Here is a 13,354-nt window from a genome sequence, read left to right as displayed (position 1 = left end):
TATTCTCTTTTGATTCATCAATTTTAGACATTATGCATTGACTTTCTGTATTGATAGATTAGTCTTTAACTCTCTAATAAGAACATTCGCTTTGTGTCTACTCTCTCATGCTTATAATTTAGTACTTTATTTTGTGGTTGAATCAAGATTTAGTGTTAGCACTCTAATGTCTATGAAAATACTGTTTACCCCTGAGCACTATGATATACTATGATTCTGTGTCCTTCCTTACTTTTGTTTTTCCTGGAGTTAATACATGCATTATTTTTTATTCACTTAGTTTTATTTGTAAGTATTGTTAATTGTTTAAACAATTTCCAAAAACCTGCTAGTTTTTCAACATAAATCACATCAGTAATCCTTCAATTCCTTCTTTCCATTTTGTTTTGTTTTGAGACATTGTTAGGCCTGTTTCATAACTGTCATCCTGGGATTTCCTTTTGTCCATCATTCTTAGAATTTCCTTTGTCTTCCTTCATATTTAGGTTCCCTATTCTGCCTTATGACTCCCTTTGTAATGACATACTTCTTTGTTTTGAAGGATCAATTCCTTTAGTCATTCTGTCAAATTAAAAATATAACGTTAGAGCCAAAGTCATGATGATAACAGCCCTTGACATTCTTGTCTTTTGAGTCACAATGTTCCGCTTTGGATGATTTCCCTCAACTCCATACTGTCATCCTGGAATTTCCCTTCTTCATTCTTGCTACTCTTCTGTGTTGACTCTTCTGTGTTCTGAAAACTAGGTCTTCCTCTTTCCAGATTACATCTACTATCAGCTTCCTGAAAAGGGGTACAGGGGAGGCAAAATGTTTGAGACCATACGTGTCTCACAGTTAATTTATAGTTTAGCTGGGTATTGAATCCTAGCAGGACATTTTTTTTGCCTTCGGAATTTTAAAGGAATTGTTCCATCACTTTCCTGCTCTCAATCTGACCTAACAAAAGTTGGATTCTATTTTGATTCTTGATCCTTTGTGTGTATGTTCTTTTTTCTCTTGGAGACTTGAGAAATTGCTTCTTTGCCTCTTAGCATTCTGAAATCTCACAATGATAATGCTTGGTTTTTTCATCTATTAGAAACACTGTAGGTTTTTCAGTCTGAAAATTCAATGTAATTCAATTTGAAAGAAAAAATTTAATTATTTTCTTCAATTCATTTTGTGGTTTGTTTCCTTCAGTAGAGGAAAATTATTCAGGTATTGGGCCTTCTGGGTTTTACCCTTTACTTTTGTAAACCTTCTTTTCTGGTTTCCATTTTTTTCTTTTTTGTTCTTCCTGGATGAGTTCCTTAACCTTATTTTCTAAGCCACTATTGAGTTTTCCATTTCTGCTATCCACAATGTTTTTAATTTTCAAGAGCTATCTTTTGTTCTGTGAATATATGCACACATACTCCTCATTCCCATATTCACAGATTTTGTAGTGGCACTTTCATAAGCATTCATAGATATGTAGAAATGTGAAAAATAGGAGTCAAATGATGCATATATTCCCAGCCAAGGTCATACAAGGTGATTCTCTGCCTTTTTTTTTCAGTTCTTATGCTATAAACAACTGTTCTTAATATATTTAATGCTACATTTTCCACATTTTTGTACTCTTGGTTATGTATTGAATAGCTGATGAAAATATTACCAGAAGCTCACAGGAACCTAACCTACTATTTTCTCCTAGAAGCAATGGTTTAGTATTCTATTATACAGTCTTATAGTGACTTTCTAAAATAGAACTACCATGAATAATGAGAATTGACAATATATGTGTGTATATATATATATGTTTGTGTGTGTGCATATATGTGTAAATATAAATTTAGTTTTCTTTTTTCTTCATAGTCTCTGTTTCTTCTAAGTTGCTTTTTCGTGCTTTCTTCAGTTGTTTGATAGTACATGGGATTTTTCTCATGATAAAGGTGAAAAACTAATATTCTGGTTATATTTTCAGAATGTGTGTAGGATTGTGTTGACTTTGAGCTCCACTTTGGTAGGAAAACCCAATGTGTCAATATTCCTACAGTTAATTTTTTGGTTGTCCAGATTACTCAGAGACTAGTTCTTTTAAAAAGAATAATTGTTAAGCTGTAAGCATAATTATAAGCCTTTTCATTTAATAATTTGTTTTGAAAATAAATCTTCAGAAAGAATAAAAAGAACACATAAAATTTAAGCAATGAAGATGTTCATTGCAATATAGTCATTTTGAAAAGCTGTTAATAGGTTATATTTTCAATGGTCAATAAGAGGAACATACCCCCAAAATTCCAGTGGAATTTCATGCAGTTATCCACTACTATGTTTACAAGAAAACGTTAACATCAAAAATAAATGCCTGCATTTTAATAAAAATAAAGAGAACAATATAAAATACAGTCAGAAAAGATACATATGGAAAAATCACTAATTAAGAAACTTATGTCTATATAGCAAGATTATACATGACTTTATGCTTTTTTGTGTATTTTGTCATTTATTTAGTAAGGTTCCTATGATTAACATGCTTTAAGAATAAGAAAAGTTTATATCTAGAAACAAAGTGCTAATAGTAGTCTGTTTCCCTTTGCTTCCAGGTTGCTTGTAGATACTATTAGTACCCAGAACTAAGGTTACCAGCCATTTTGGTTTGCCCAGAACTAAGGGATTTCTCAGAATGTGGGTATTTCATTGCTAAAAGTAGGACAATCCTAAGCACACTGATCATTAATAATCCTATAACAAGAACTTTTAATGAAAGAACATGGAAACATAAAATTGAGTGTGCAACTGAATTTATATCCTTACGTAGAGGGAAAGAATAAAAATCTGTTAATACCGTCTGCCCAGAAAACCAGCTTCTTTGATTTATACTTATAAACTCAGTCAAAACTGTCCAAAAGGTGGAGTGCCTAGGTGACACTCTTGATTAGGGCCAACTTTTGATTTCAGTTCAGGTCATGATCTCAGGGTTGTAAGATCAAGTCCTGTATCAGGTTCAGTACTGGGCATGGAGACTACTTAAGATTCTCTCTCTCCCTCTTCCTCTGCCTCATCCCACCTCCCACCTCTTTTTCCCTCTCTTAAACAAAAAACTCAAAAATTATGACATTATTTGGTTATGAAAAAGTTTAATTGTATTTTATGTTTGCTTTATATTTAATTGTATTCTATAGTTAATACAACACAGGGAAACTATATTGTATTTTGTCATGCTATAAAAAGTAAGGAGTTTGCCTCCCTCTTGGCCTCTTCTCAATTTCTTTCTCTTGCTTTGCTTCACCCACCCAATTCCAAGGTCCTTTCCTGTGGTCTCTTGTTTATACTCTATCAGTGACCCAAAGCAAAGGTTTCAGGTCTCACCTTTACACTGGGACTCTCAAATTTACCCTTTCTTCTGATTTCCAGGATTTAATTTCCATCTCTCTATTTCCTGTCATTTATCATATCCCAAACTACATTCCCCTTCCAAATAGCCAAGATCCTGTAGGTCCTCACTCAAATTAATCACTCTACCAACATTCCAGTTACCATCCATTTTCATTCATTCTGCCTCCCTCACCATTCCCAAAGCAGTCAGTTGCTAAGTCTTGCCAGTTTTAACTTCAAAATTTCTTTCTTCTTTGTCTCATAATTTTGATAATTCCTGATTCCATTGACTACTGAGTGGTATTTTTAATTTAGTCCCTAGCACTGCTAGGAAGTTAAGCATTTTGTCCTTTCAAGTGGTCAGATGCCAGTCAGTTACTGTTTTTTCAAATTCGGCAAGGTCTTCCTGTTCCTCTGACCTCTTACAGTTTCTGAATTTGACCTCTGTGCTGAATGTTAATTTTGATATCCACACCAGTCAGTGCTGGGCATATCACTGATCTTTACTTTGCCCTATAACTCTGCCAATGTTCTCTGTACCATATTACCAAACAAAGACAATGTAATGTAGTCCTGTAGACACAATCTATGCCTCTACTTGCCATCCTGATGCATGCCAGATCTTGTTTGCCTGAGTATATCTGAAGCTTGAAAGGGATACCAAAAGACTTCTAGCATTTCCCCATGCAATTTACCCATATATGAAAGTCAGGGAGATCCTTTTCTCATCTTTACACTGAATCCTAGAATAGGAGAAATATTGATGGCACAGAGTGTCTCTTGACTCTTCAAAAAGTTCCAGAGGTATTTGGAGACCTCTCTAAGTGGGAAACTTTCAACTGCATAAGCTCCATCAGGGTGTTCAAACCAAAAGGATTCCTAAACCAAAATCTCAAACCAAAAGGATACTATTATTTTTTGTTTCTTTTTCTAGTGCCTGAATCAGAAAAAGTCTTTTCAGTGGGTCCTATTGGAAGAGTCAGGTGGGTCACTCCCTCTAGTGAAATAACTTGACCCTTGAAACTCCAAAGCACATTAGGTTGGAAGGGAGTCACAGCACTTCATATGGTGTCTCATCTGTGAACTTGGTTCCCATGTTCAGCCCACATTGGTCTTTCCACTTGTAGACAGTGTATAAGACTTGTGTTGAGATTTCAGGATCAACTATGAGTTTGATTCCAAGCAGAGATATAGAAAATTTTGTATTCCTAGCACCTAGAGAAGTGATATTTGGTAGGGATTTTTTAAAGTCGTAGAATTCCTTTTTTTTTTAAGTGTTACTTGAAATCAGTAAGATTGGAATTTTTTTTGCTTAAAGCTGACTGGGGTTCTCCAGGTAGGTTCCCCTATAACCTTTAGAGAACTCTAGCATCCTGGGAAATTATCATTTGAAATAAGTCATTATAAAAATACTCTATGTCCACATTTGTATAGAGGAAATATTATATATGCAGTTCTTCCCAAAATTAACTTTGTCCCCTCTAAGTATCTTAAAAATTATTAAGATTTGTATTCACTGTGATTATTTGTATTTATGTATTTACTGTGCTTGAGCTGATTGGGTTTGTGCTTATGGTAATGTTCAAAGCCCCAAAGTCAAAGTTGGTGGGTCTTCATTAACCAAGGCATAGACATCTGAGCTCTGGGTCTGTGTGAGGAATAAGAATATTTCAAGTCTTTCACATTAGCCCCCTGTGCATACAACAATCAGACAGGTTTCTTTTTTCTCCTTGTTGTTACATTATTAGTATATTATTAGTAGAAATAGAGGTTGCTTTATCCCACATTAAAACACCTTGTTTTACCACAGAATACTTTTCACCAAAAAATGCCCCAACTCTCAATTCCTTAGAACTAAGCATGCAAAAGAAGCATAGTGCACTTATTGCCCAATTTTAGACTCTTAGAAATGCTCTTGCAATTCACTTTTTTTTTTTTGCAATCTGCTTTTTAAGTAAGAAAGAGAATTCTGTACCTTCTTTTAGAATTTGTATTTCTTTCGTTCCTTCAAGCCTACCTTGCCATACCAAAATAAATGGCATGTATTTAGAAAACATGAAAGTTTAGAATTCTTCTCTGTAGCAGATTGTTATAACTTCCAAAAGCACAGTGGTATAGTTTTTCAGTTCAACTAAATCACTCATTTGCACAAATTCTGAACACGAGTCAGTGAGTTACTGTGTAGACTTGCATGAACAAATGAAATGCGAATTCAAAGTTCCTTTCAGATCAGTTGTCTGATTGATTTCTCCCTCAATTCTTAGAGCTAATGATCCCCCAAAATAATTAATAATTTCTTTTAAGTTAAATTCTACTTCAATGTCAACAGGTCAACAGCACTTTCTTATTAATGTAGTCCATTCCAGAATAAAATATAAACATCCTCTGCAGAACAGGAGGTTAAAACTAAAATTAGTACTGAGGTGTCAAAATGCAATTTTGAATCTCAAAATGAACAGCTGCACCAAACTGCAGAATTCACAAAGGAAGGGTGGAGAACCAACTCCACAAAACTTTCATCAAACTAAAGCCAGAAAAGTGTATCAGAGTGTGTAGAGGAGTTGTGAGGTGTTCTCTTTCAAGGGAATTGCTCTGTGTATGAGCCACTTCCAATCTTCAGAAGATTTTTTAGGAAGTAGATCTGAAGGTTAGTTTTTGCTACCAATCTGCCTCAGGCATAGAGCCACATGAAGAGTTTGAACTGTGTTTCTGGAATACAGGACTGCAGCCTTACTCATGCCTGGAAAGGTTTAAAGTGGTCTGTGGCAGGACAGAGAGAGAATAGAGGACTGAATTAGGGAAGTAATTAATCTCACATCCATGGCAGGGCAAAGGATATGTATTTTTCTCATGGACCACATAGAAAAGAGAAGTCAGGGAGCTATTTAAGTCTTACCTGAGAGCATACTTAGAAGGAATAAGATTGATCAGAGGAGAAATCGCATGGATAGGTCCAGCGTCTGCATGAGGAGGGGCCACCTTACTATAGTAGCAGTCGCTTGCCCAGTAAAAATTCGGGGAGAATGAGAGAAAAATCTAAACGTGGTGGCTGTCTAATATAGGCTTAACAAGAGAAAGGAATGGAGGACTCTAGTCTGAAATGAAAATTGAAATGATAATTGTCATATTAACCTTAACACGCTAATTTCTCAAATGACTGCTTTGTAATTTAAAGTGATTTTAGGTCTGTGACCTAAGGTTGACTGGAATGTCTTGGCGGTGGCAAAAACAACCCTTGCCCCTATATACACTTTAAAGAACAAAGTAGGGAGACAAAACAAATTTGTATTTGGTTACATTTGGGGTTGCATTTTAGTCATAATTTTTCACATATTGTTTTATATTTGGATTGTTGACTTCAATTCATTGAGTATTTATTAAATCCTTAATAGAAGAAGAATTGGCATTACTTAGTAAAAAGATGTAGTTTGGAATTAAAAAATCTGCCTTTTTTTTTTGAGTGCCAGATCTTCACCTAACTCATAGTATTATTCTAAAGAATTTGACATCTTTGAGCCTATTTCATCTGTTGACTGAGAAAATAAATTGAGATTATTTTGAGGATTGAATGGGACAGTGGAAAGACCCACAAAGACCACTTGGAAATAGTGTAATAAACAGTCACTCTCTAGCACATATACACTCTGTAGGTGAGCTTCAGTAAGGAATGCTGGTATTCAAATTAGATTATTTCTTTGTAGGGGCCTCTGGGGGGCTTAGTCAGTTAAGCATCTGCGTTTGGCTCAGGTCACAATCCCAGGGTCCTAGGATGAGCCACAAGCTGGGTTCCTGGCTCAGCGGGGAGCCTGCTTCTCCCTCTCCTCCCTTCTCATGCTCTCTCTCTCTTTCAAATAAATAAGTAAAAAATTTTTAAAAATCTTTAAAAAAAGATTATTTCTTTGTAATTTTGAACAAGTTCTTTCTTGTCTTTGGAGAAATGACTCTTCAAATGCATTAATTAGGTAGTCTGCGGACTCCTCTCCACAGTCATATAAGGACACAACATACACAAAATAACAGTAATAGTCAGTCATACTAATACTGGTTAGCCACAATGACACACACCTCTGAAATAGATATTCAAAAAGAAATGTTAGAAAATATCTTTTTAAACACATGTCTCATAATAATGACTACATCTTGAGTAGTGCCTAAAATAGACTGACCTTGTACTTTTTTAGTGTCTAAAAAATGTAGATTCAGCACATCCAAAACCTCAAATGACTTCTTCCAGGCTGTTGAAACCCTCGTCAGTGAAAAACCACTCATATTTTGGTGAAGGATGAGCCTACAAATTTTGCTGATTTTCTTGTACATTTAAGATCCTGAGCTTTAACTGTGTGGACATTCAGATGACTCATACAAACTCTGATCCTCAAGGAACTTAACAATAGTGTTGGGTAAACACAGCCTGGGTGCACACAGTAACAAAGAAAGATATCCTATGGTAAACTCCTGGGTGGGGCAGGGTGACAAGGAGACAGGAAAGAAAGTACCACAAAAGTTTTAAAAGGTTCAGGCAACTATTATCCAAACTGACCACCTCTGCTGCCCACCTCAGGCTTTGTAATTATATGGTCCTCTGCTCCCCTACCCTGCCAGAAATTTCCAAAAGACCAGGGAAATGCTCCACAATGGACGATGTCATCATTCAGTATTACTATAGCATTTACAGGCTACCCTGGACAAGAAACTCAGAGGCTGGAATGTGATCCAGCCCCTTCAGGAGGATGCTGTACTTTCTCTGACCTAACTGAATACTTCACAGTCCTCAGGCCCCCTTTTCATCCCTCACCATCTCCACACACTGTTAATCATAAAATGACAAGAAACGCCAACCATAATTTATATGTAGCCTCATTAATCCATTATAGGGGCCTGAAGCAATTTCCTTCCATTTACACTCATTCAGAGGCCCTCCTTCTGGTGTTCAGTATTCTCTTTATACTGTTTATTCTCAATCTGTGCTGGCGACTTGGGAATTTATTTTTCCAATCCCTCAGAACTCTCTCCCTCCTAATGCTGGTAGACTTTATATAGTTCCTATTCAGGAACTTTGACCCTGTCTTCATTATTTGACATTTCTTCACATGGAATTTCATCAGCCAGTTACGAGAGTCTGTTTCCATTAGTCTTTTCACATCTTCCTGAATTTTATCAGTGGTCTTCTCCTCTGTAGGGACCTAATTCTTTAATTTCATCACCTTATTACAAATAACTTTTGTCGGGCAAAAGTATTCTGAGAGAACACATTGAAATATGTCCTTATTCCTCCAAGAAAGTGCCTTCCATTTCTCTCTCCATCTCTTTCTTACTTAGAAAATTATGCTTCTCCAAAGGCAACAGTATGCCCTAGATATTCATTTGCAAATGTAAAGATCTCTCCTGAAATGTACCCACTATCCCAGGCATCATTCTTCCAGAGGGCAAAATTTAAAGTAATGTCTATGTAGGATACCATTCTTATAAGGTTCATCAAAATCCATATGTCTCCTTTCTTGAATATTTTTATTATGAGCATTTTTCAGTAATTTGCTCATGCTTCACAGGTAGCCCTAATTAGCATCCATTTGATCTCTTTTTGATTCAGTAAAGTTCTGATACTTTCTGTCCTCTTCTGATTTAGTAAAGCTTTGATCTCTTCTCTAACCTCTTAGCATCATTCAACACAGCTGAACACTTGCCTTAGCTTCTTTCACAGCACACTCCTCTATTTGTCCTCCTACCTCCCAACCATTCTTTCTTAATCTCTTGCTGGTTCCTTCTTTTCTACTTGATTTTAATAGTGGAGTCTTTAGGGCTTAGGGGTCTGGACCCTATTTTCTAATTCTCATTTTCTCCTTTTCTGCTTTCATCTTAAGTTATAACTTAAATACCATCTGTCTGCTGATGTCTGTCAAATTAGTGTCTGAATTTCTCCCATGAGCTTTAGACTTATACAGGTCTTTTTTTTTTTTTTTTTTTTTTACTTCTTAGCTTATACATCTAAGAAGCATTTCAAACTTAGTATATGTAAAATGGGCCTTTTTGTTTCTCCTATGTCTCCTGCCCATTTTGCTCCCTTCTGTCTTTTCCACCTTTCAATAAATGTACTATGAAATGCCCAGTTGGTCTAGCTAACATTTGAAGAGTTTTATATGATTCTATTATACATCAGAACATCTCATAAATTCTACCTTTAAAATCTATCTCTTTCTTTTCTATTTTTAATATTTATTTATTTGGGGTGTGCAGACAGAGAGAGAGGAAGAGAGAAACTCAAGCAAACTCATTGCTGAGTGTGGAACCCAATATGGGGCTCAATCTCACAACCCTGAGATCATAACCTGAGCCGAAACCAAGTATCAGATGCTTAACCAACTTTGTGACCCAGGTGCCCTCATAGCTTCTTACTGTGCTCAGAATAAATCCAAATTCTGTATCATGGCCCATAAGGCCAACCTAGATTTTCTACCACTACCCAGCACATTCATTTCAACCTATTGGTTTTCTTCCCATTCCTAAAGCAGAACAAACTTATTATACCTCACGGCCTTTAGACCTGTAATTCCCCCTGCCTAGAATATTTCCCCATAGCTCTTCCTATGAATGGGTTATTTTTATATGTTGTGTCTTAACTCATTATCTCCTCAGAGAATGTTCAGTGATTGTTCTCTTCTTCCTCTTGCACTTATTATTATCTCAAATTTTTATATTTATTTATTTTCTGCCTCATCAACTAGGATCTAAACACTCTATCCAATTAGTTTTTCCCTATGTCCCCAGGGCCTGGAACTCAATAAATATTTATTGGAAGAATAAATGAGAAGATGAATCAATCAATCAATTAATCAGTGAGTATATCTCTGTTTCACTTCTTAATTCTGAAATATATTAGATACCATGATCTTTCTTATTTTTAGGAGAACTAAATATTCGTTTTGCAAATTTTTACACATTTTTAGTAACTATGAAATAATTTTTTCTTACATAATCATAAGCTATTATTTGAGGTCATAAGTTTCTTTAAAAAGTAAAGCAATTCTACTCCTGTCCCAGATAGAGTAACAGTTATATGCCATCTGAAACAGCTAGAAAACCCAGAGAACTATAAATAGTGTTTTTCATATATTAGATATATGGAATCAAAGGGCAATGGGTCCTGAGAGAGGGTATACACACAAGATTGGATATTACCAAAGCTTATTAGCTGTAGAGAATTTTAGGCAACAGCTCAGGAAAAGAACACCCAGAAAAAGCCATGCATCTCAGAACTTGGAGTCAGAAGAAGCCAAGGCAGCTAGAGTTTATAGAACACCATACCAGGGGCACCTGGGTGGCTCAGTAAGTTAGGCATCTGCCTTCAGCTCAGGTCATGATCTCAGGGTCCTGGGAATAAGCCCCATATCTGGCCCCCTGCTCAGCATGGAGTCTACTTCTTTCGTCCTCTGCCCCTACTCCTGCTCTCTCTCCCTTTCAAAATAAATAAATAAAATATTAAAAAAAAAAAGAACACCATACCAAAGAAGACAGAGCTGCATCGAGAGAAAGCTCCAGAGATCTGTTAAGTTGCCCTCTCAACTTTTTAGTTGAGTACTGCTTAGAACATGCATTTGAAAAAAAAATTCTCAAAGGCAAGGGAAGAAGGAGATAAAAGAAGCAGGGAGAATTATCCATAGAAATCATATATGCAGAGTAGAAAACTCTTATGGAACTATCTATGTGACATTAGATAAGTAGAATGTTCTACCGTAGCCCCAGGTAAAAGAATAGCACTAAACCAAAGGCTGCACTAGTCCCACTTCTAAATCTTAAAAACTAGTCTTAAAATGATCAAATTGGTTTTGATTTCTATTCCCTAGTGATTGGTGATGTTGAGCACCTTTTTATGAACCTGTTGGCCATTTGTATGTCTTCTTTGGAAAAAATGTCTATTCAGTTCCTCTGCCCATTTTTAAGTCAGATTGTTAGTTTTGCTTGTTTGCTTGGTTTTTGTTTCTTTTTGGCACTCAGTTGTATGAATTCCTTGTATATTTTGGATAGCAATCCCTTATTAGATAATATGACTTATAAATATTTTTTCACATTCCATAGATTGCTTTTCATGTTGTTGATAGTTATTTTGCTGTGCAGCAGCTTTGTGTTTGACGTTGTCCCACTTGTTTATTTTTGCTTTTGTTGCCTTTACTTTTGGTTTCAAAACAAAACAAAAAAATCTTTGGTAAGACCAATGTCAAAGAGCTCACTCCCCATGTTTTCTTCTAGGAATTCTATGGTTTCAGGTTTCATTTGAGTACTTGTGTTGAGTTAGTTTTTATGTATGCTGTAAGATAGTGGTCTAGTTTCATTCTTTTTTGCATGTGGCTGTTTAGGTTTCCCAGCACCATTTATTGAAGAGACTTTCCTTTCCTTACTTATATTCTTGGAGCCTTTGTCATAAGTTAGTTCGCCATATATGCATGGGTTTGTTTCTAAGCTCTCTATTTTGTTCCATTGATCTGTGTGTCTGTCAATAACATGCTGTTTTAATCATTAATAGCTTTGTAACATAGTTTGAAATCAGGAATTGTGATGCCTCTAGCTTTGTTATTCTTTCTCAAGATTGCTTTGGTTATTTGAGGTCTTTTATGGTTCCATACAAATTGTAGGATTGTTTTTTGTTTCTTGTGTGTGTGTGTATGTGTGAAAAATGCCATTATAAGGATCATATAGAATATATAGATTGCTTTGGGTAGTATGAACATTTTAACAGTTTTAGTTCTTCCAATTCATGAGCATGGGGTATCTTTCAGTTTACTTGTGTCTTCTATTTCATCAACGTCTTATAGTTTTGAGTACATATTTTTTACTTTTTTGATTAAATTTATTCCTAGGTAATTTCTTTTCAATGTGATATAAAAACTTTTTCTTATAAAAAACTAAAGTAATAACCATTATGATGTTTATAACACATACAGAAATAAAACATAACAACAATAGCACAAAGTCCAGGAGTTAAGAAGTAGAAGTATATTGTTAAGTTTCTTATATTATTCTTAAAGTTCCATAATATTACTTGTATATTGTGCTAAGGTAAAGATACATATTATAACCCCTACAGCAACCAATAATAGTGAATTAATAATTAATAAGCTAACAGGGAGGATAAAATAGAATCAGAAAATTTCTCAATGAACACAAGAGAAAGCACATAAAAAGGAAATAGAACAAATACAAAAAGAGCAATTACAAGATTGTCTATTTAAACCAAACCACCTCGTTTATCCCTTATATGTAATCAGCCTACACATTCTACTAAAAAAGATGATCAGATTGGACCAATAAAAAGCAAAGCCCAACTATCTTCTGCCTAAAAAACAATATACACTAATCACAATGACTAGAATGGATAAAATTAAAAAAAACAAAACAAAACAAAAAAACCTGATCTTACCAAGTTCTTTTGGGGATGTGGAGCAATTAGAACAACAATGCACAGCTGGTGAGAGTATAAAATGGTACAAACACTAATCAACTTCCTAGTGTTAGCCTAATCCTCCCATGCTCATTATCACCAATAGGTAGGTATAGGTTTAATGTTTTAAGAAACTGCCAAACTTTCTAATTTAGAAAACAAGGTAGTAAAACTAATTAAACAAAGAGAACACATGAGAGGAAGTTTTGGAGAGGCAAGAGTGATATTGCTTATTATATAGCTTATGATATTGTGGTATGAGATACTTAGGTAAACCAAAGCAGAGCTATTACAAGTTAAAGCTCTAGAGAGCAGGCATACTACAGATAACAGATTATTGATTTGACTTAGGAGGAATTAGTTATATTCTTAAATCTATACATGGTGTATAAATATACATATATTGTTAAGTCACTAAATTAGTACATTAAGGTAAATAAGTACACTAAATAAGTAAGTACAATAAATAAATAAGTACACTAAATTAGTACACTTGAAATTAATATAACACTATTTAACTTACTGGAAATTAAAAACTTACGAAAGTAAATAAAATGCTTAATTAAAACAACAAAAGGC

General features: G+C 35.0%; 1 long non-coding RNA gene across 3 annotated transcripts in view; it reads left to right on the top strand.

Moving 5' to 3' along the window:
- The window catches only part of LOC140613154 (uncharacterized), a 172,107-nt gene that overhangs the window by 39,126 nt on the left and 119,627 nt on the right, over positions 1-13,354 (top strand). For all 3 annotated transcript variants that reach the window (XR_012014310.1, XR_012014309.1, XR_012014311.1), the window contains exon 2: positions 10,108-10,175. This is a non-coding gene — a long non-coding RNA (uncharacterized lncRNA). The remainder of the gene's footprint in view (positions 1-10,107; positions 10,176-13,354) is intronic.

The sequence above is a fragment of the Canis lupus genome, chromosome 21 (genome assembly GCF_048164855.1).
Source record: "Canis lupus baileyi chromosome 21, mCanLup2.hap1, whole genome shotgun sequence".
NCBI classification, from domain to species: domain Eukaryota; kingdom Metazoa; phylum Chordata; class Mammalia; order Carnivora; family Canidae; genus Canis; species Canis lupus.
The sequence above is the reverse complement of the archived record's forward strand: the minus strand, read 5'-3'. Positions and strand labels throughout refer to the sequence as shown.